This window comes from Lycium ferocissimum, chromosome 10 (genome assembly GCF_029784015.1).
Source record: "Lycium ferocissimum isolate CSIRO_LF1 chromosome 10, AGI_CSIRO_Lferr_CH_V1, whole genome shotgun sequence".
In the NCBI taxonomy this organism is placed as follows: Eukaryota; Viridiplantae; Streptophyta; class Magnoliopsida; order Solanales; family Solanaceae; genus Lycium; species Lycium ferocissimum.
In genome coordinates, this window is record NC_081351.1 from 49,306,345 (window position 1) to 49,328,697 (window position 22,353).

The 22,353-nt window shown below is 35.9% G+C and overlaps 1 pseudogene; it reads right to left on the reverse strand.

Moving 5' to 3' along the window:
• Positions 1–79: 79 nt before the first annotated feature.
• LOC132033054 (aquaporin TIP1-2-like) lies at positions 80–22,002 on the reverse strand (annotated as a pseudogene).
• Positions 22,003–22,353: the final 351 nt, after the last annotated feature.

Consider the following 22,353-nt stretch of genomic DNA (forward strand, 5'->3'; position numbering starts at 1 on the left):
AAAGGACATTTTCCATGAAAGACCATTTGTCATCTTGACAAAAGATATGAAGTGGCTTATTTTTCACTTGTTTAGACTTTGGCCTCTTTGTCTAAGATTTCCATCACTGTTTAAACATATTGTTACTTTCCCACTGTATTATTCTTATCGCATGCCACATTTCCACCCAAAGAAAATAATTAACATTAAACCGTTCGTTAAACCTTAAAGACTTTGAAAAGTTTGGGGGTGCTATAAATTAAAGATTCAACTCAAAAACCTGACAAATGCATCTTTTATTCTTTCTTCAGGGTTTTACAGCTTAAAAAGCAAATAAGCTTAGCCAATTTTTGGCAAAAACAACGCTACAACAACGCAAACACTACTTAAAGATTCATATTTAGTTTTAGAGAAATAAAAATGTGAAATCCTTATTAATCAGCGGAAGAGAGTTGCTCGTGAGTGTTCTGGCCAATGAAAAAGGTTTTGTCGACCCCAAAGCAGCAATGGCAGCACCAACAAATGTATCGAGCCAGTAGACCCAGTGGTTATTCCATGTCCAACTAATCACTGCTTGACCAAAGGCTGCAGCAGGGTTCATTGCTGCACCATAAAGGGCACCACCTGACAAGATGTTGGCACCAACAGCTAAACCAATTGCAATCGGGGCAATGACTTCTCTAAGTTGCCCCTCTTGGGGTCTATTAATTGTAGTTGCATAAACAGTGTAAATAAGGCCAAATGTCAAGACTATCTCGAAAATAACTGCGCTTCATGGTGTTGGAGGGTATGGTGATATTAGCTGCACCATTTTCTTTACAAAATTTAAGTAGTTAATATAGATATATGAAAACCCATAGGTGGAGCCCAGCCCCAGGAATGTATTATATATATCACTTCTTGGTGAACGTTTCGTTATCTAGGTGCATTTTGTTATTTATAACTAAGAGAGTCTTGCTAGCTATAATGTGGTGAGTGCAATGGTTTTGTGGTTATTTGTGAGGAGATCATTAACAATCAATTCTAAATTCAGGATTTAAATTTAACGTTCAAGTTTTGAGTATTTTGAAATTATGAGCTCAAACTTATCATTTATAATATTTTTCAAAATTTTCATATGTATACCTATATCATACAGGGGCAGATCCACCCTTTAGGGTGGGGTGGCATGGCACCCCCTAGATTGATAAATTTTTTATATACCTATATTGCAATTTGCTTAAACTAGGTTAAATATTTGATCCTGCCATCCCCAGTCGCAAATTAGACAAAGGTGTCATGGCTGGTAGACACAAGTTTGAATCTATCTTGAACATTTCCGACTCCCATTTTTCTTGTGCTTTTTAGTTCTTTTGTATCAGTATTTCCCTTTTCGGCTCTTCCAATTTTCTATTTATCTTTTTATTATTTATATTATCTTTCCTCTGTTCTATTATTTTATCTGTGATCTCTAGCGAGAACACACAAATAGAAACTTCAAAATTCCTTAAATTAAGCATTTTTCTTAATCTCAAATCTCTGTGTATTTAAATCGAAAAACTTGGGTCTCAATGGGAATTTTGGATTGAGATCAAAATTCAATTTATTTTTATTTTTATAATTTCTTTTGTTTATTACTCCATCCGTCCATGTTTACTTGTCTATATTTGACTCGGGATACTCTTAATAAGCAATAAATAAAATGAGAAATGAATTGGAGTACTTAATAATAAGGGTAAAATAAGTATAAAATGGTAAATTATGTCTTTGTTTTTCAAACTATACAACATACAAGTAAAAGTGGACATATATTTTTAGTATAGTGGACAAATAAAAATGGACGAAGGGAGTGTATTATAAAAAATTGTGCTATTCTATAATTGTTAAATTCAATTTAAATCACTTTACTACTTAAATTGTGATGAAAATTTCACAAGCATTGCTTAGAAAAAACATGAAATTTATAATTTATTTTTGAGAACTTGTAGTTTATCTAATTCTGCGTTTACTTATGGGGTGTAAATACCTATTGAAGGGGTTTTCTATTATTTTTCTTATTTTGATTGGTGTAATTCTCTTATTGAAGATGTTATTTTACTTGTGCAAGTTCATTTTTTAATAAACATAAAAGATACAAGTCCCTTGGTGAAAATGTTGATTTTACCGTCTTGTTAATGGGTGTGATTTGCTGTTTAAGATGTTAATTATGTTCGTTTCTTGATTTTTGAGATCTAATTTTCATATTTGCAAATAAAAAAAAAGCCTATTACGTTGACCCGAATAAACTAAAAAAAGATGGACCCGATCCAACACGTTCCTGACAAGATGTACATTGAAGAAAATTATGGCATCCGGCACCTTCATCCGGCACCTTCAAATCCTAGATCCGCCTCTGATATCATAGATAGAGAATGGTAGGTCCAAATGAAATAAATGGTAGGTCCAAATGAAATATATATTCAAAATAAAGGTCGCTGTAGATACTTATTTCTTGTTTTAGTCAAATCATTCTGATATTTGTCAGAACCTCTCAACTTTGTATTTGGTTATTGCATAAAAACCTTTCCTTTACGCATGTGATGACTATATGGAATTAGAAAAGTTCTTGGAGGGGGAAGTGGCATTACGAAACCAGGAGCAAAGTTGAGGAGCAAGCAAGCAACGGCAGACCCAAGCAACTGAGAAATCCAATACAAAATATTCCTACAAAAGGTAATGTGTCCTCCCACTAAGGCACCAAATGTGACAGCAGGGTTTACATGTCCACCAGATATGTTTGTTGCCACTGAAACTGCCACAAAAAGAGCAAATGCATGGGATACTGCCACTGTAAACCATGCGGCTAACATTTCACCGCTCGTCATCTTGGCTGTGAAACATACCAATGTTCCGTCAGTTGTTACCAATACATAAAAGAGTTTGACTTCTATACATTGATAGAGTAAAGAATTTTTTGCATGATTATCAAGTTACCTAAATGATAATTACAGCTATTTTCCCATAATAAGGAGAATTAGTAACCTAGAAAATAAGGTACGCGACATGTTATATTAAACTGAATTGCACTGTTAGTATAAAAATTTTACACTATCAATGTATACAAGTCAAAACTATTCACGAAATGAACAGTCATCAACATACAATTAATTTAGGAGACTTTTAGAAAATAGACAGCCCAACACAATAGACTGTAAAACATACCAATGTTTCGTTAATTGTTAATGATACATAAAGAGTTCACCTTCCATATACTGATAGAGTAAAGAAATTTTTGCATGATTATCAAGTTATCTAAATGATAGTTACAGCTATTTTACCATAATAAGGGGAATAATAACCTAGAAAATAAGGCAGGTAACATGTTATATTAAATTGAATTGCCCTGCTAGTGTAAAATTTTATTAATGTACTGGATATAAGTTAAAACTATTCATGAAATGTACAGTCATCAATATACAATTAATTTAGGAGACTTTTAAAAAATATATGGCCCACACAGCACATTGCATCCACGTAACTATATTTTCAGTTTATACCCACGTGTCATAGCCAACTTTTTTTCCACAAGAGTGTTTATCCACCTGGTATATAATATTATATTGTAAACAATGTTATCTACCCTGTATAAAAGTGTATAATAGTGTATATGAGGTGGTTATTCACACTTTTACACTTTTATAAAAAAATATATAATATATACAAAACTAATACAAAAACGGATTTCATCTCGTTCGAACTTCGACACATGGAACTCTACCCGGAACTGGGCAAGTTTTCATCGAATAGCTTTAAATTTTTTTTTTTTTAACTTCAACTTCAAAATGACATACCCAATGAACATCAATCATCAATTTGTCAAAAATTTCAACAAATCACAAAAATCATTTGTGAGTTTTCAAGCTTTTGAAACCCACAATAATGGAGTTTTATATTTTCTCTTTAATCACCTAACAAAGTTTAAATCTGTCTTAATAGACATGTCTATCGCTCTCAATCAGTTTTTAAGCATAAATATATGAAAATTATAATCACAAATTAAGAAATTATTGTTTTTCCCTTAAGTATTTCAAATTTTATACAAAATGGGCTAACTAGTATAAAGATCTTAAAATATAGACTCATTTTTATTATAAGCTTCGGCCAAATAATATAAAAGGTAAAAATTCTCACTAATAATTTATTATGCTTCAATCCTAGACTTGTTAAATTAACTTACAGAATACCAAGGCACAGCCTTCAATAGGGAAAATATATATAACCATTGCAATGAATTCAGCTAAGGTAGCCTTGAGGGCATCACGCTGGGTAGCCTCGCTCAGACTTCCAATGGCAATTCTTGAAATCGGCATTTTTCTGAAAGAAGAAAAGGCTTATGAGTTAGCAGCTAGTACTATTTCTTCCTAGCTCTTGTCACTTTCTTGCCAAATAGGCCAGTTTATATAGTGGACTAAGGAGTCATTTGGTAGCTGGTTAGAGTTATGCAGACTGCAGTTATGAATAATATATGGATTAGTTATGAGGGAATTCATGTATTATTTTATGCGGGGTTTTGTTATTCATGTATTAGTTATTCCATCTTTTATCCATCATAAAATAATACATGCATGTATTATCTCATAACTTAGACCTGTATTAGTTATGCGAGTTTCTAAATTGCAAACTAAACAATATATTAGGTATTCTTTGCTATGTACAATTGCAAATTACTTATGCAGGATTTAATACATTAATAACGTAGCTCCTAACCAGCTACCAAACGTCCCCCAAGTATATAACACTATGATTTAGCCGTTATAGCCAATTGCTATCCGGTATGAGCATGGGCGAATACAATATTAAAATTTGACGGTTTCAAATTTCAAGACTTCTAGTATTATGAGTTCAGATGAACCCGGTAGCTGAAAGGCTACATCCATCCCAAAAAGATTATTGATAGACTATGTAATAGTATAAATATTGTAAATATTCCCTTCCTTATGTATTGTAATCAGGTCCTGTAATTTAGGCTAGTATCATTCTAATTAGGGATACCTACTTTGTATATAATAACTTTGATACATCAATACAAGGCACGGATTGATTTCCTACATGGTATCGGTACTAGGTTTCCTTCCCAAACCCTAGCCGTCCACCTCTCTCTTTCTCTTTCAACCCTAACCTAGCCGTCCCCTTCCTCCTTCCTCTTCTCCCTCCCATGGTTTTCCATTCCAACCGTCACGAATGTGAAATCCTTAATCCAATCACTCTAGACATGGAAACCGGCCATTATCACGAATGGGCAACCCTATTCAAAGTCTAGCCCGCGTTCACTCCGTACTCGAGCACATCATACCACCCACCGACACCGTCGAACTCACCGCGTATGACGCAACAAAGGCGGCTAACCTTCCGCTCCGGAAACGCCTAGATGCGGTGGTCCGCTGATGGATATACGCCACCGTCTCCCATGATATTCTTACCTCTATTCTCGTGGCGGATGATGTTGCCGAGAAGGCTTGGAATCGAGTTGCTCAACTTTTCCAAGATAACAAACACTCACGGGCGGCGTACCTTGAAACTGAATTCACCACCACAAAAATGGCCGATTCGCCGGTTATGGCCTATTACAATAGGCTCGAGTCTCTCGCGGATCGGCTTCTCGGGTCGCCGGTGTCCGATCAACGTGTACACTTCTGAGATTGCACACTTTGTCACCACTATTAACGAAAGATGTCTTGCCTTCTTTCTCCGAAGTGTGCTCGACTCGAAGCTTGAAGATGCGGCCGCCAAGAACGTGCCCGCGATTCCAACCCCGCGCTATAATGACATTCTCCAATCACAATAATTCCGCTAACCGACGTGATAATCGTAATCGAGGCGAATTCTAACCGGAACAGGGCAAAAATAACAACAACAACGCCAACCGCGGAAGCAGCGCGAGCGGGCCCCGGTGGCCGACGGGGACGGCCACCGGCCGAGGGGCTACCACGCTGGCCGGCCGCCCCGGGCGACGCCCCACGCCCGTACCCGGCCCGTACCCGACGAGACACGAAAAGCTGACCCGCCACGTATTCTTGGCGGGGTCCTCGGCCTCGGCGCAGTTATTCCATGCACGTTCCTCCCCGACTCGGGGTACACTCGACGGACGTGGAGCCAATTGCCTCCTTGCATCAACCGATGACAATTGGTACATGGACACCGCTTCTCGATGGCCAACTCGTACTCTTTCTCACGATTTTAATTTTGAGCAATATTCATTGTTGGTAATGGTAGCACTATTCCACTCGAGGCTATGGTCATACATCCCTTCCCCCACCTAATGCTCAATTACGTCTCCGAAATGTCTTCTAAAACTCATCAAAAACCTTGTTTTACGTAAATTCACTAAGGATAATAATGTTTATGTCGAGTTTGATCTCTTCGGTTTTCGTGAAGGATTTACCGACGGGGGAGCCGCCTAATGAGATGTGAAACCGGGAATTGTATCCTCTCAATGCCACGAATGGTCCACTCTACCATCCACCTTCCTTGCCGCATCACCTGTTTGTGGCATTCCCGCCTCGGCCATTATCCTTAGTTCTCTTCGTAGTAATGCCTTAATTGAATGTAATAGGGCCCGTACTTCTTTTTGCACCTCTTGTCCTTTGGGAAACATGTTAAATTGCCATTTTACGATTCGTTGTCGCTTACTACTATGCGTTTGACATTATTCATAGCGATTTATGGACATCTCCTGTTTTAAGTTCTAATGGGCAACCGCTATTATGTTTTCTTTCTTGATGATTATAGTAATTTTCTTTGGACTTTTCTATCTCTAACAAGTCCCAAGTGTATTCTATCTTTCTATCTTTTAAGGCATTAATACGGACTCAATTCGAAAAAGAGACATTAAAAACATTCAATGTGACAATGGGCGGAATTTGGGCAATTTCAATCTTTTTGCGCCTCCAATGGTATAAATTTTCGTTTCTTGCCCCCACACATCCCCTCAAAATGGCAAGCGGAACGAAAAATTAAATCCATTAACAACATAGTGCGCACTCTTCTTGTCCACTCCTCCGTCCCCCTCTTTTGGCATCATATCCAAAACCTACCTCCTCAATATACTTCCCACTTTAAGTCCTTAGGCATAAATCACCAACCCAAGTTCTCTATCAACGAACCCCCTCCTATTCTCATCTCTCGGCTTTGGGTGTCTATGCTATCCACTTTTCCCATCTACGACTATTCATAAGTTACAAAAACATCCACCCCGTGTGTTTTTGAAATCATCCGTTGAATCATAGAGGATATAAGTGTTATGCCACTAACAAGATCATCATCAAACGGATGTCCTCTTTGACGAAACTCAATTTCCCTTCTCCAAATTGCACTCCCCTCCCCAACGTCCTATGAATTCTTGGACCATGGCATTTCCCCATATACCTTGCATTTTCTATCTCCACCGCTCCTCCCGTTCCCTTCCACCCCTCCACCGCTCCCCACCGGTGGACACGCCGTGCCCCACCCGTGTCACCCGGGACACGGGTCCCCCTCTCCCCCCCGGTGATCGGGGGCGATCTTACCACCCATACCCGCGGTCACTTCCCGCATGGTTACTAGAGGAACGCGGGATTTTCAAACCCAAAACAACCTTTCAACTTAAATACTTCCGATCTCTCTCATCTCGCCTTCCCGCGAAATCAGCTCTAAATGACCACAATCGAAAGAGATGAATATAATGCTCTAATTAATAATAAGACGTAGGAGTCGGGTTCCATCGTCCCCGAAATCTTATCCGTTCTATGTGGATTTTCGTCATATATGGTTCTTTTGAGAGGCACAAAGAGACTCAACAGGTTGGAGTTATCGTTTACTATTCGCAGTTTGAGCATTTGCACTTACACACTCTTGGCCCATTCATTGAGTTGGATGTCAAGAATGCTTTCCACCCTTTTAATACTTATCACCCCATTGGGTTTAAGGACCCGCGCATCCCCATCATGTTCGTCTCTTGAAGAAATCGTTGTACGCCTTAAGCAAGCTCCCGTGCATGGTTCCAACGCTTTGCGGACTATGTCTCCACCATTAGTTTTTCACATAGCGTATCCGATCACTCTCTCTTTTATTTATTGTCGAGGTTCGACATTGCTTACATTCTCGTGTTGATGATATTATTCTCACTTAACTCTCCCGGAAATCCGTCATGTCTCTCGCTTAGCTATGAATTTGGGCCCTCTCGCTATTTTCCGGGTATCGGCCCGTTACCCACACTTCACACGGCATGTTTCTCTCTGAAAAATTACGCACGTTTATAGAGCGTGCGGGCATGACCGCTCGTAAGCCCGGTCGGGACAGGTCGACACCAAAGCCAAACTTGGTGCCACGGCCGCCCCTCCTTTATGATCCCACCCAATATCGTAAGTTGGCCGGCGCGTTACGATTTACATTCACACGACCGTACATCTCCTACGCGGTTCAACAAGGCCTTCACACGTCCTAAGGTTGACCATATGCATGCTCTTAAACGCATATCGAACATTCAAGGTACTATTGACTTTGGTCTCCATCACAAGTCCTCCATTGCCTCTCTTTCTCTTATACTGAAGGGGGCGGTTGTCCGACACTCGCCGCTCCACACATCCGGATAACCTCCTCTCTGGTCATCCAAACGTATGTCTAAATCGAGTGCCGAGGCTGAATACCGTGGCGTTGCTAATGTAGTCAGTCCCGTTGGCTTCGCAACCTTCTCTTGGAGCTCCGTTGTCCAATTTGTCATCGTGATAATGTTAGTGCCATATACCTATCGGGTAATCCGCCCACACCAACGCACTAAACATATTGAGATGGACATACATTTTCGTACGTGAAAAAGTTGCCCGCGGAGAAGTTCGTGTCCTTCACGTCCCGTCCCGCTACCGTATCGAGATATCTTCACTAAAGGTCTTCCGCGCGTGCTCTTTGATGATTTCGTGCGTACGACAACCTCCCGCTTTCGGCTAGGGTGTGATAGACTATGTAATAGTATAAATATTGTAAATATTCCCTCCTTATGTATTGTAATTCTAATTTAGGCTAGTATCATTCTAATTAGGGATACCTACTTTGTATATAATAACTTTGATACTCAATACAAGACGGATTGATTTCCACAATTATCTTAGTTTGACTTGGCATGGAGTTTAAGAAATAAATGAGGACTTTTGAAATGTGTGATACAAAACAAGCTTTAGATATTTGTGTGGTTGTAAATCATCTATAAAATACCATTGTTTTTAAATATAAAACTATGTCAATCTTTTTAGAACAAACTAGTAAAAAAATAAGACAATCTTTTTGAGATGGAGGGAGTATTATATAGCATGCATGAGTAGACTCAAAAACTCTATGGCAGACATATTTTTCACATTTTCTTAAAGGTGGTGGTGGTGGGGGGGGGGGGCGGGTATACCTACTTTTGAAGGAGTTTTCCCATTACTTTAGGGCAGTAATGATGGAGAGTCGTCTGAAATTAAGTTGTATATATGTGGAAAGAGACACTTAATGTTTAAGTTTAACAGAAAGAATATTTTAATACTTATCCGCATAAATACCAATCAATTCTTATCAATATGTATAATTATCACTTAACTATGATTAGTTAATGTATATACTCACTTTTTTAAATCACTTAACCACGCTAAGTTTCATTGATTTGGTGTAAGCACCTGGTGTGGATAAGCTTTTATCGAACATATATGTGCATCAGTTGTGTTACTGAAGGGAAGAAGATTCTTGTATAGTACGTACTGAGGCATTTCATTTAATTTGCAGTTGTATAATAATGCTATAAAGTCTTGCTTTTGTGGTACACTAAGATTTTGAGGGTGAAAATTTTTTAGAATTATGATTGTTGATTATAAAGTTTCACAATTTTCTCTCCAAGAATGATGGGTGGCTAGTTCTTCGTAGAATTTTGTTCAAGGATAAACTTGGATTAAAAACATAATGATTTAAGTTATAAACATTGACCATGTGAAGAATTTTTCACGCTATCAGTGAATTTTCACTGTGATGGCACGTTAATTATAAGTATTACCACGTTACCAATCAATTCTTATCAAGAGTTTACTTGTCATTACTTAATAAGTAAATATATTGTCCAAATATGTTTTACACCGACAGGCGACAGTGCATATTGTCAGGGGCAAATTTACTATTTATGTAAATTATGATGCATGTGAACTCATGGTCTCCCGATGTACATATTTTCTAGAATTATAATATTATATGTTGGCACCCATACTTCACAAAGGTTGAATAGTAACACTTGATTGAATACTAGGTTATTTACCTTGAGCATTAGGGATGACTTCCCACTTAATACTTTTTTTCTTATTTTTTTTAGTGGTGGACTTATGTTCTAGAAATTTTAGATCCGCTTCTGATATTGTAAGACAACCTGGTTAGTTAGGACTCTCCAACTCTAGCAGTAGTCGTGTACGTATATATTTTCAGGAGGAACTAACGATTCCTAACTCTAGTCACGTATATAGGTGAAGGAATCAAGGAAGGGGTGGATTTTGTTGGAATTCATGCTAATCACTCTTTGTGTTAGCCTTTTTTTGTGTGATGGCATTGCCTCACTGATGTAATGCTATTGCTCAATAAATAAAACACCCATCCAATATGGCGGTAATTAAAAAAATAAAAAATAAAAAAATCTGCTATAAAATACATAAATTTTCTTACCTATACTGCTTAACTTCTCCAGAAGGATATATAGTGGTAGATGATCCCATGAACAGGTTTTAAGTTATTGGTCTTTTACGTTCTCTTCAACTCAAAAGGAAAAGTTTGGTTGTTCTTTGAAAGGGGAAAAAGACCAAAAAATGGCTAAAACCGAAAGAATTCTAAGAGGAATATATTCGTTTTAGTGAGAGTGTTGTCACACAGACACACACACATATTTTCCAACTTATCTTTAGTCGCCGCTCCTTATACAGTCATACATGACAAAAGTTTTAGAGAGAACACGTAATGATGAAAGCTTAGTGTGGCATAAGGGTGTCAAGTGGGCCGGGCCAGCCCGAACCCGGCCCGGTAAACCCGGCCCACCACCGGCCCAAACCCACTAAAAGGTGTGAAATTTGAAATGAGCTTATTAGGGAGCGGGCCGGACAGTTGTCAAATGACTTCACCACCAAGAGTCTTGCTGATGGCCCACGGGCATCGGCAACAAAACCACTTCAAATTAAAAAAAAAAAAAAAAAGATAAGACTACATTTATTACAATAATAAGTATTTTAAAAACATTATATCCCGAATAAATTAGGAGTTATTTAGTTTTCTTTAAAAATTGTATTTTAAAGGCTAGACAATCTTGTTTTATCAACAAATATACCTTTGATACATTTCAATATAGTATGTATTAGATTGTGGTAGTACTTATCTCAACAAATATACCTTTGATAAATCATTAGTTCAATTTCATGCCTTTTTCACAAGTGTCTACGCAACACACTACCCCCCTCCAGAATACCCGACGCTCCGTACTTGTGGAGATATATGTCACCACAATGTTGACGTTTACGTCCTCATTTACTCGCTCAAAATGCATCCACACCGCACTTGAAGTTGATCTTCGAATTCGAGGAAAAGGTGGAGGTGAAGTAATGTACACTAGTTGAATAACAAATTTAGATAAAGAGAGAATTGTGGAAAAATTGTGTGAAAATGAAGAAGAATGGAGGGGTATTTATAGAAATATGACCAAAGTGAAGTTATTCATAAATTTAGGGGTTCAAATAAAATTAGCAACGACTAGTTTTTTAAATTTACAACGGCTAGCTTTTTGAATTTGACGACGACTAAACTTTTTTTTAATTTAGCAATTTTATCATTAGATGTAAATGTTAATTTTATTATTATTAGTAATGTAAATGTCTATTTGTGTAAAAAAAAAAAAAAAAGCACTAACTATAACCCGGCCCGGCCGGGGACACCCCATCCGGGGTGGGGGCCGGACACCTTTTCCCTCTCCCAGCCCGGCCCCCTAACTTATGGCCCGGCCCGGCTCCGACCCGCCCCTTGTGGCCCACCTTAAATTTGACACCCTTAGTGTGGCATACCCATCCAGCTTTTTTAATTTCAGATTAAACTTGCCATATTAAGACTATTTTGTGGAAGTTATTTTTTAACTTGTCATTTTTAAGACTATTCTATGGGTCTTACTTTTTAACTTGCCATTTTTAAGACTATTCTGTGGGGCTTACTTTTCATAAAGAATAGAAAGTTAACTTCAGCCTCTTAGAATATGAATCTTCCAAACAGATTATTGGTGTATCATTGTATCTTTATGTTAGGGTTTGGTTTGTTTTAATTGTTGCCAAATATGTCTAATTAAAAAGAGCTTTCCTACTTATATAGATAGTTTAGATTAATTCTTCGGATTCAAAAAGTTAATAAACCCTTGTACAACTTTTGGCACCTCTTTCTTTCTTTATTAGCCCGTTGTACAAAATATCCTGCACTAACTTTTGACACCTCTTGAGCATGTAAATAAATGATCTTTTTTTATATATAAAGATAAGATAAGATAAATAAATTGTTGTCCACTGCACAACTTACTGTTGACACCTAATTTTCACCTCATAAGATGCGTGTTTTAATTTTTCAAATTTCCCGAGTCAAAGACGGAGTAAGGATACTTCCCTTCAATTTTAAAAATTTCAAAAATCCCGAGAAAATTGCAAAAATGACGTTTAATTATTATCTCCTGAAAAAATAAACAATTATAAGAAATACGAGTTATTTACTTTCATCCCGCTTCGTCTAATTCGAGAAAATTATTAATTAAAATGACGTATAAATTACTGCTCATTTTTTACAACATTTTTTTTTCATATTTTAAATATTGCTCAAAACTATGTCAATATTGGGCTCATTTTGAAACTTGCATTTTAACTTTACGAGTTTTAATTTTTATTTATCCTAAATAATTATTATATTTGGCAATATATGCATTTATAATATATGGTTTTTATTTAAATTAAATAGGGAGGGGCTTCTTTTGCATTTTTATAAAAATGGAGGGGATTTTCTTTTTTTAAAAAAGGGGAGTGGAAGTTTGTTTTCAAACTTCTACCCCCCTCGGTTTTATTTTTCCTCCACCCGACCTCCCCCGCCTCTCAAGGAGGCAATATGGCGATTAGGTTTTGGCCACCTCTGGTGGAGTTTCACGGCGAGTTTTTGGTCATATTGATCCAAATTAAGAGGGCTTTTATGTCCTCTCATGTGTTCTTATGATTACCAGGTTTATTTTTAGTTATTTACATCGTTTTGAGCCATGTTCTTGTGGATGTTGCTCGGGTTTATCCACGCGTGATGGTTGCCATGGGCGGGACCTCGAGTCCTTAGCCATCTTGTACACCACACGCATTTGTGTGGAAGACCTAGGGGAATTTTCACCGGTTGGGTACGAATTTGGGGATTTAATCCCATTGGTACAATTCTGGTACAATTGCACCATTGGAATTATACCATGAGGTCGTTTGTGCTGGCAAGTGTACTATTCCTTGTATTTATCTGATTTTTGTGAATTTTATTGGATTTTAGGGTACAAGTTTGTTAGTTTTTCGTTTTGTCCTATCTGTTTTGATTTTGAAATCAAGATGAGGTACGAATTTTGAGATTTTTTTTTTGGGGGGGGGGGGGGGGGGTGGGGAAGGAATAGTGGCCAGGTGTCCTTTTATTTTTATCCTAGGATTCCTATAGATTTTATGCTATAAATAGCAAGTTTGAGAACAAGTTATAAGTCCAGAATTTTTACCCTAAAAACAAAGGTTTAAGATATACAAAAGCATATATAGTCCATATATTACAAAAATACAAACATACAAGCATAATATAGAGATATATAGAAGAAAAGATAAAAGAAAGGTGATTTGAGGATTAGTAGAAGGTTCATTGCTTGAAGTGTGATCCCATTCAATCTCCCTTTGATCTTTAGGTTGACCCAACAAAAGGTACTATCACGTTTCAATCCTAGTTTTTCATTTTCTGTAAACTACATATGTTTATTTGTCCTAAAATGATCTTATTTTGTATTTGATACAGTTTGTTTGCTTAAAATGGATGGTTATGTGTTTTACTTTTTATTTAAGGATGAAGATAATTTAAGTAATTTTAAGATTGAATAATGTTAAATGATGTTCAAAGTTAGTTTTTTTAGTGAAAAATGAGAAAAGAAGGCAGTTTAGGATGGGAATTTGGGTTTTAAGTTAGTAATGTAAATGATTTTGGTTCAAGTTAGTTATTTATAATGGTTTTTGATAAGAACCTTTGACTTGTTTTCAAATCTGCCTTAGTCTATAACTTTAGGCCTTCTTAGCTTTGAATTGATAATCTTAGAATTATAATTGCTTCTAAGTCTAGACATGCACTTCCAGAGTCAGCTTTAATTCTGAATATTGAAAAAATGATTTCTTTCTTCCTTGATTGATTGAATATGGATTTGTTTTAGTAGTTAGGATCATTATGGAATGATTTGATTTTCTTAAGATGTTTAAATTGTCTTAAACAAAACAAGATAGATCAGAAAATAGGTTATGGAATCCTGTGTTAAAATTCAAATGAAGTTTGTGAAAACAGGATATTCTATGTGGTTCTAGGTGTAAAAAACAAAGCTTGTAATTCATTTTTGCACTACTAAAAAAAAGGGGCATTTTCGACCAAAAAATTTCGACCACAATTTTGGTCGGAAAAAAATCGACCACAGGTGGTCGAAATTTGCAGAATTTAATTTTTATTAAACTTTTTATAGGATTTCGACCACACTGGGTCGATTTTTTAACTGGAAAAGTGAATTTCGACCACGTGTGGTCGAAATTAATTTTTGTACAAATAATAAATGAGAAAAAAATATTTTATACATAATTAAATTATATAAATATAAAACAATTATTTAAAAAAAAAAAAAAAAACTAATTTCGACTACAAGTGGTCGAAATAGTTTAGTCAAATATGACTTAATTATTTTCGACCACATGTGGTCGAAAATTCAAACAGATTTAGACCCCATCAGGTCACTTTCTTTTTATTTTTCTCCTTCTCTTTCTCTCTCCTTAATTCCTCCTCCCTCTCCTCTCTACGCAGCCCACCACCCCACCTCCTTAGACGCTCAACGCCGCACGCCACCACCGTTTCCGACCAGCAGTTGAAAATCCCAACCAGACGCCACCGCCGTTTTCGACAAGCTCAGGTTTTTTTTTTTTTTTTTTTTCAATCTTATGAACACAAGCCCCAAATTGAACTAGTTCTCAAGCATGTATTTCAATACCATGTTGTTAGTTGCATTACCTTCTATATTTAGTAGATTTGATAACCTTTTTTTAAATCCCAGTAGTTGTTCTAGGGTTTATATCATGTTATTTTTTTAGGGTTTTGAATTGAAATTGAATGAAATATTGAAATTAAATTGGTCTGGACAATGCGGCATGTCTAGGTACATCTGATTTAGTTTTCTTCAGCTGGATCTGAAGTGATCTATGTACTTATGTTTTCTCTCCCTAACGAAATCTGGGACCTCGCACCTTGCCCCTTTGATTAATGCATTTTCTCTTTCGAAAGTTGTTTACTTCAAATTGTTCCTTGACTTACGTTCCTTCTAGATTTTTTTTCCGTGGAACTTTCATCATTTTAGACGTTTAAATCCTATTGATGTTGATATAGTGGATGAATCATGACAAGTGAGTAGATTTTTTTACTGAATCTGGCCATATAGAGATGACCAAGTAAAGCTTTCAAATTACTATTAAAATTAAGTTAATATTGTATTGGAATGTTGTATCCTATTAATCGAATTGGCTTGGTCTTACATACCACTCTGATCGATATCCTGTTGGTCAGCTGCTTCACTCTTCAGTTGAGCAGTTTAAGTGGTTTTCTAAGTCATTTTATACTTCTTGAATAGGTCAATATGACAAGAACACAAACTTCAGCTGGTTCAATTTAGCATAGGACTATGTCAATGGACATAATGAAAGTCAGCCAATGTGTAGGCAAGAGTTGGATGAATTCCACCCAGAAGGAGATGAAAGAGATGATTGAGATGTTAAAGGCTCAAGTTGGTGAACTGCATCAATGTAGGATGGGACTTCAATGGCTAATGTAAAAGACTGTGTCTTCTGGCTAATGTTGGGTATGCAAGCCCAAATTAATAGTTTATGATGGATATGTTTAAATGGATATGTATATTATCTTTAAGGGTTTGAATGTAGTTTTAGTTCGAATTAGAAGTACTTTTAAGTTCATAATGTTTAAGTGTTTGAATGATGTTTATGATGTTTAAGTGTTTGAATGTAGTTTTAATTTTAAGTACTTTGAGGTTGAATTTGATTGTTTATAAGTGTTTGAATGGACAATGTTTAAGTGTTAAAGTGTTTGAACATTGTTTATAGTTGTTGTGTTGCATTGTTGATGAATTGGATGGGCGTTTTGGTTGATGAATTTGGTTATTTGGAAATTGGCGGAGTGAAATTTTTGCCAAAAGCAGCAAATCTTTGGAAAAAATATTTCAGATTTTCGACCACAGGCAGCCCAGATATTTCACAATTTCGACCACATGAGGTCAAAATTGTACCCAGAAAAATTCAATTTCAACCACATGTGGTCGAAATTTAGCAAGATTCTTGCCAGATTTAGACCACATGTGGTCAAGATTCTTGCCAGATTTCGACCACATGTGGTCGAAATTCAGGCCCAATTTACAATTTCGACCACATGTGGTCGAAATTGAATTTTATTTTCTTTTTATATTTAAATATAAATAATGTTTTCGACCACACGTAGTCGAAAAGTTAAATATAATTTAATATAAAAATAACTTTTTCGACCACATGTGGTCGAAAACAATTTTTCCCTTAATTTCGGTAGAATGTGATTTCGACCACGTGTGGTCGAAAATTTTGACCACACATGGTCGAAAAAAAATTTCCACCAAGCTGTTATCGACCTACGCGTGTGGTCGAAAAATTGGTCGAAATAAAGGCTTTTTCGACCTCGTGTGGTCGAAATTTTTGGTCAAAAATCCTTGTTTTTTTAGTAGTGTTGACTACTGAACTGATAAGATTTGATATCTAGTGTGATTATAGGACCTTAACTTGTCTTTGATTTGGAAAAATCCCAGTTTTTGTCAAGAAATGATTTCAAAAAAAAAAAAAAAATACAAGTCATTCCTGAAATGTAGTTCATGGGTGTTGGGATTTCAAAACTGCTTAAGAGTGCATTAGAGTTTAAAAATGAAAGTTACATGCCATGTAGTTATTTAACTTTGTTAAAGTAGTTTGACAAGGTGCAACTTAGTCTTGTGTGAAGATTATGGAACCTTGTTGAAAGTCTGAAATTGGCTAACTGAACTTATTTTGCTAAACTGTAACTTTATAAGTCCATGCAGTTCTATATGTGTTCATAGTTGAAATTTTTTGAAAGATTAAGTAACAGATTAGGTCAGAAGTGCTCTCGTTTCAAATATTTGTCTTGTTTGAAGTTATTTAAGTTATAAAAAGTGCGAAATTTGAGTTGTTGTTTTCAAAAGATAAAAGTTGAGGTTCAAACCAGTGTCTAGGTTGAATGTAGTTCTTGATAGCTACATAAGTTGTTTTTCTTTCCTTTTGTGTGCCACAATTTGTGGAAAAACAGTTTGTTCTATAGCTTAACTTCTTCTAAAGTCATCTAGTTGATTACAGATTTTGAAATACTCAAGTTTTTTCTGGGAAATGGAATATACAGATGCCTTTAAGTAGAAAAGGAAAGATTTAAATTGTGTGCTACTCCTACTGAATTTCAGTTTGCCTTTCTTGGTTTCAAAAATCAAAGTGTGCATTGTCTATCTTATCTTGTGTAGTTTTGACTGTGTCCATCTCAGTGTACCTTCATGACCCTAGGCTAGTTACTATGTACCCTTTATGATTTCCTTTTTAGATTTCTGTGAACTAGTGCATTTCCTAGTAGAAATTATCCTAGCTGTGTGACCTTAATGAAAATATTTCCTTAAAAACTGTTCCTAGATTAGACTGTGCTTCATGTTAACTTATTAAGGTACTGTTTGGGATCATTTGTGATCCATTTGGTTTGGAACACACCTATGTGTATTGTAACTTGCCCATGCTTGTAACTTGACACTGTCTTGAATTCATTTGGCAATTTTGGAAGAGATTGAGCTTGTTGTTTGATAAATAAGGCTCTTAAGACTAAAAATAAGAAGAAATGAACTTGTTTGACTTGAGAGTAGTGAATTATGATTGAAGACTGTGTTATAGATTGAATTTGTTCACTTTTTTTCAAAATTTGAAGAGTTAAGATTAGGAAAACTAACTCCTGTGTCAAAACTGTTTCTTTATGATTCTTGTTAAGTGTTGAAGTATAACTTGAACCTTGCATTAGTTATTTGAAATTAAAACTGTGAATATTTTTTTTGTCTATCATTAAGTCTACTTGACTAATAGGCTATCAAAACTGTAAAAAGTAGAATTTCAAACCTCTTATGTGAGACTGTGTGTTCTTGGGCTCACTTGATTGCTTGTTTTGACCCTATACCTAGATGAAATCCTTTTAAGAGTATTAAAGGTTAGTCTGTAAAACTGGTTCTTGACAAGAAGAGCTTTTTGGCATAACATGTAGTGTTGAGGGGATTGTAGGATAGAAAGTGGAATTCTGTGAAGGTTCAGCCTTTCCTATTTACTTGGATTCTCTTTACATAAAACCATGAGGCATTTCTATTAGCTTAAGAATGTATTGCATTTGGATTTGAAGACTTAAAATTGATATGAAAAGAAGAAGAGGCTATGTGTGTGAACTATTTTGGACAATTTGTGTGTTTATTTGCCTTGCTTCTTCCTTGTTGACAGTTTTTGTGACATTTGGAGTCTGGAACCTTGTCTAAAAATGATTGAAAAGGTGCTAAGTATAAGACTAGGAACTTGTTTTTTTTTTCTTCTGGAAAATAGATTATAAGAGTTTGAAAAGGAAAGCTGTGAATATTTTAGAAAAAATGAAACTGCATTTGTTTGGTTGTCTAACTTGGCAGCTCCTCAGTTCTATTTAGTGTGTAATCCCACCTTAAAACCAATATAATACTGCCTAGAACTCTCCTTGAATATTGATTGGATTGATATACTTGACTGATCAGGAAAACTAATAGGAAACTGTATTCTGTCCTTTTCTCCTTGATGAAAATTGCTATGTTTTGAATATAACTTCTCCATGATTATTTAGATATAGTTTCCCATTTGGAATTACTGTCTTATTTTACTAGATCTATACTTGAAACTACTTGAAATCTGTGTGAATGCTTTTTACCTGAAACTAACTTCTAAAACTGTGTGTAATTGTCAATTGCTTTCACTAGTTTAATTAGATATTGAAAACAATTTGAGACTTGAAGCTTCATTTCAAAATCTGTGAAAACCTTACAAAACTGAACATTCTTGGTTTGTTTTAACTTACCTTAACCTGTGCCTGGAGACATTGATTGCAACATTTTGACCTGTTAGTACCCTTGAATTCCTGGAAGATAAGTTTAAAACTGAACCAGCATTATAGACTTTATTTGTAGCCTAGTACTACCTAAGCAAGCTTGGAAAATCTGTGACTATAAGTCTAAAAAACTGAAAATTTAAGAATTGGTATTGTCCTACTTTTGATTAAATTGACCATCCTTTCCAAATAACAACTTGACCTTAAAATTGCTCTTTGCATTAATGTTTTGAAACTAGTTCATGTGTAACTTGTTTGGTTTGAAATTGCTTGTCTCTTCTCTTCTTGTGCTGGCTGAATTGCCTTATGATACTCTTGCCTGAATTTGTTGTCTTGAAGCTGTGATTTTGACTGTTTACTTTGTCCTAGTTGTTAGTTAAGTATTGAGTAGTATAAGTCCTGAAAACCTATTGACATCTACTGGAAATTTTGAGGGCTTTGTGTGTGATCTAAATGTTGTATTTGGGAGTGAGTATTAGATGAGTATATAGTGTATATAGAGGGTATGCCCTTCACTGGGTTTTGCTCTCTATTTCTGATAGTATATCGATGGTATACTGTGTATACACCGTCTTAACTTAGGAAAAGTTTGAGAAAAATGGAGTAGTATACCAGGGGTACATCATGTATACCACCGCTTGACACTTAGAAATTTTTTTAAGAAGAAGATGGCTTGGGCTTGTTATTTGGGCCTGTCATCTGCGTTTCTATACTTGACTTATTATTACTACTATTTTGGGCCTATTTCATATCTAGGCCATTTTGGTTATTTGATGCCATTGATTATTATTAACGGGCTAGGCCCAATAATTTGTAATTCATTTTTTTTTTTTGCTTTGTAATAATTATTGTAGTCTTAATTTTGTACTTAGTTTAATTATGAATGTGTACTAATATCATGTATACCCATTTGTATCCTTGTCCACCCAAGCCCGTTGGTGGGCCCGCGTATCTAGATCGAGTCTATCAGCTTGGAGCAAAAATGGAGCTTACGTTTTGGACTCGAGGCTACCTCGTTGCATAACATCTCTATTTGGGCTTGGTCGGTCCAATTTCCCATCTCTTTATTACTTATGCCTTTAAATTCTTATTCGCGTATTTATTTATAAATTGGAACCCTCAGGATGATCCCACATTTGAAGTCCCCTAAACTTGAATTTTTTAAACTGTGCAAAACCGATATTGGAAACTTTAATATAACTTGTGACTTTAAATGGATTGATTTAGTATAATTTGGACTAAAAATGATCAATTTCATAAATTATGGGACTGATTTGAACATTTTTGAAACCTGTGGACTATATGGACTGATTTAAAGACTTTATGGACTGTTTTGACCATCTTAATAACTTGGATTATTTTGGACTAAAATTGGCTAAAAATCTAAAAAGTATAAAATATGGTTAAAATATGGGTAATAATAGTATGCCAAAAATGATTTTATAAAACTAAAACTAAAGACTTTTTTCTAAACTCGAGTGGGCTTACGTAGTGTTCTACTTAGGTTAACACCTTCGGTTTTTAACCTAGGTGTTCTAGTCCGAAACCCAAAACACCCAATTTTGGGCAAAATTTTACTATTTTTATTTCTTGAAAAATGAGTATTTCTTGCATAAATGACCAATCTTGATTTGCGGAAATATAAAACAAAATCAGTTTTTATCAAAAATAATTTATATCTACAAGGCATGTTATTAGAACCTGTAGGTCAGCCGTATTTTACGGATCCTTAATACCGGGATGCCTAACACCTTTCCCAGGGGATCACCAGAACCCTTACCCATACTTTGGTATAGATCAGTTTCTTTTAAAATTTAACCGTTTTAAATAAACCCTTTTGAACTGGTTTTCCTAACTTACCTATAAGTTAGGTGGCGACTCTAAAACGATGTTCATTTAGAGCACCATCTATGTAGAAGTTTATTTTTTGCTTTTTTCCGGTACGATTGACAACCATACTTTCTCGGGACACTTTCCTTTTTAAATGAGGCAAGTGCAAATACGAATCGGAAAAAATACGACCCGCTACACTTACTACACACATAAACTTAAAATATTGCAAAGTGCTCGGGGAGTTTGCTAAAACTTAATTAGCTAAAAGGCCACAAGTCTCAAAGAATTGGAGGAAAGGCCACCATTTATGATGTCATCATTGTCAGACACGTCACTTGACAACCCTTGCCCCAATGTTTTGAAAATTACATTTTGGTCCCATACCCCCAACATTTTAATTACCCGAAACAGAAATAAAAAAATAAAATATTTCCCTCCAAAAGCTCCCGATTTCTGTAATTTTCAGATTCTGTTTCCAGTGAAAATTCCGGTGAAATCAGTCCCCAGCGACGGAAAGTTTCTACATTTCAGCCATTGTAAGTAAAAGCTGGTAGAAATCGTTGAGAAGGAGCTTTGCTCATTTTTGTAAAAGCTCACTTTTCCGGCGAAAATTCCATCCTCATTCTGACATTTCGTCAATTCTCTATTCAAATACCTCAGTTCGTAACTGGTTACAGCTTTATCCCTACTCTTTTTTAGTTCTGCTTCTGGTACAGCTAGTCGATCAGTAAAGACCATAGTCATCAACAAGTCATTGACCAGCCATAGTCCAAAGTCATAGTCTATTATAGATTTATTATGGCGTCGATTGCAGAATATATTATAGTAGGTGGTGATTACATGGGTGAATGAGAGGAGACCCCAAAATATTGGAATTAGAATTCTGTAAGCAAACAATGTCGATTGTCGTGCGTTACAATGGTACGTATAATGACTTGGTTATGAGCGTAATGGAACGTGGGGAGTTAAATTATGAGCCTAACGACTTGCGCATTAGTTATATGATTAATGCTCTGCCCACTAGGGAAAAATCCATCCTTCTTTCATAACGAATGATAGGCAGGTGGGATTGGACATGCTTGATATTGT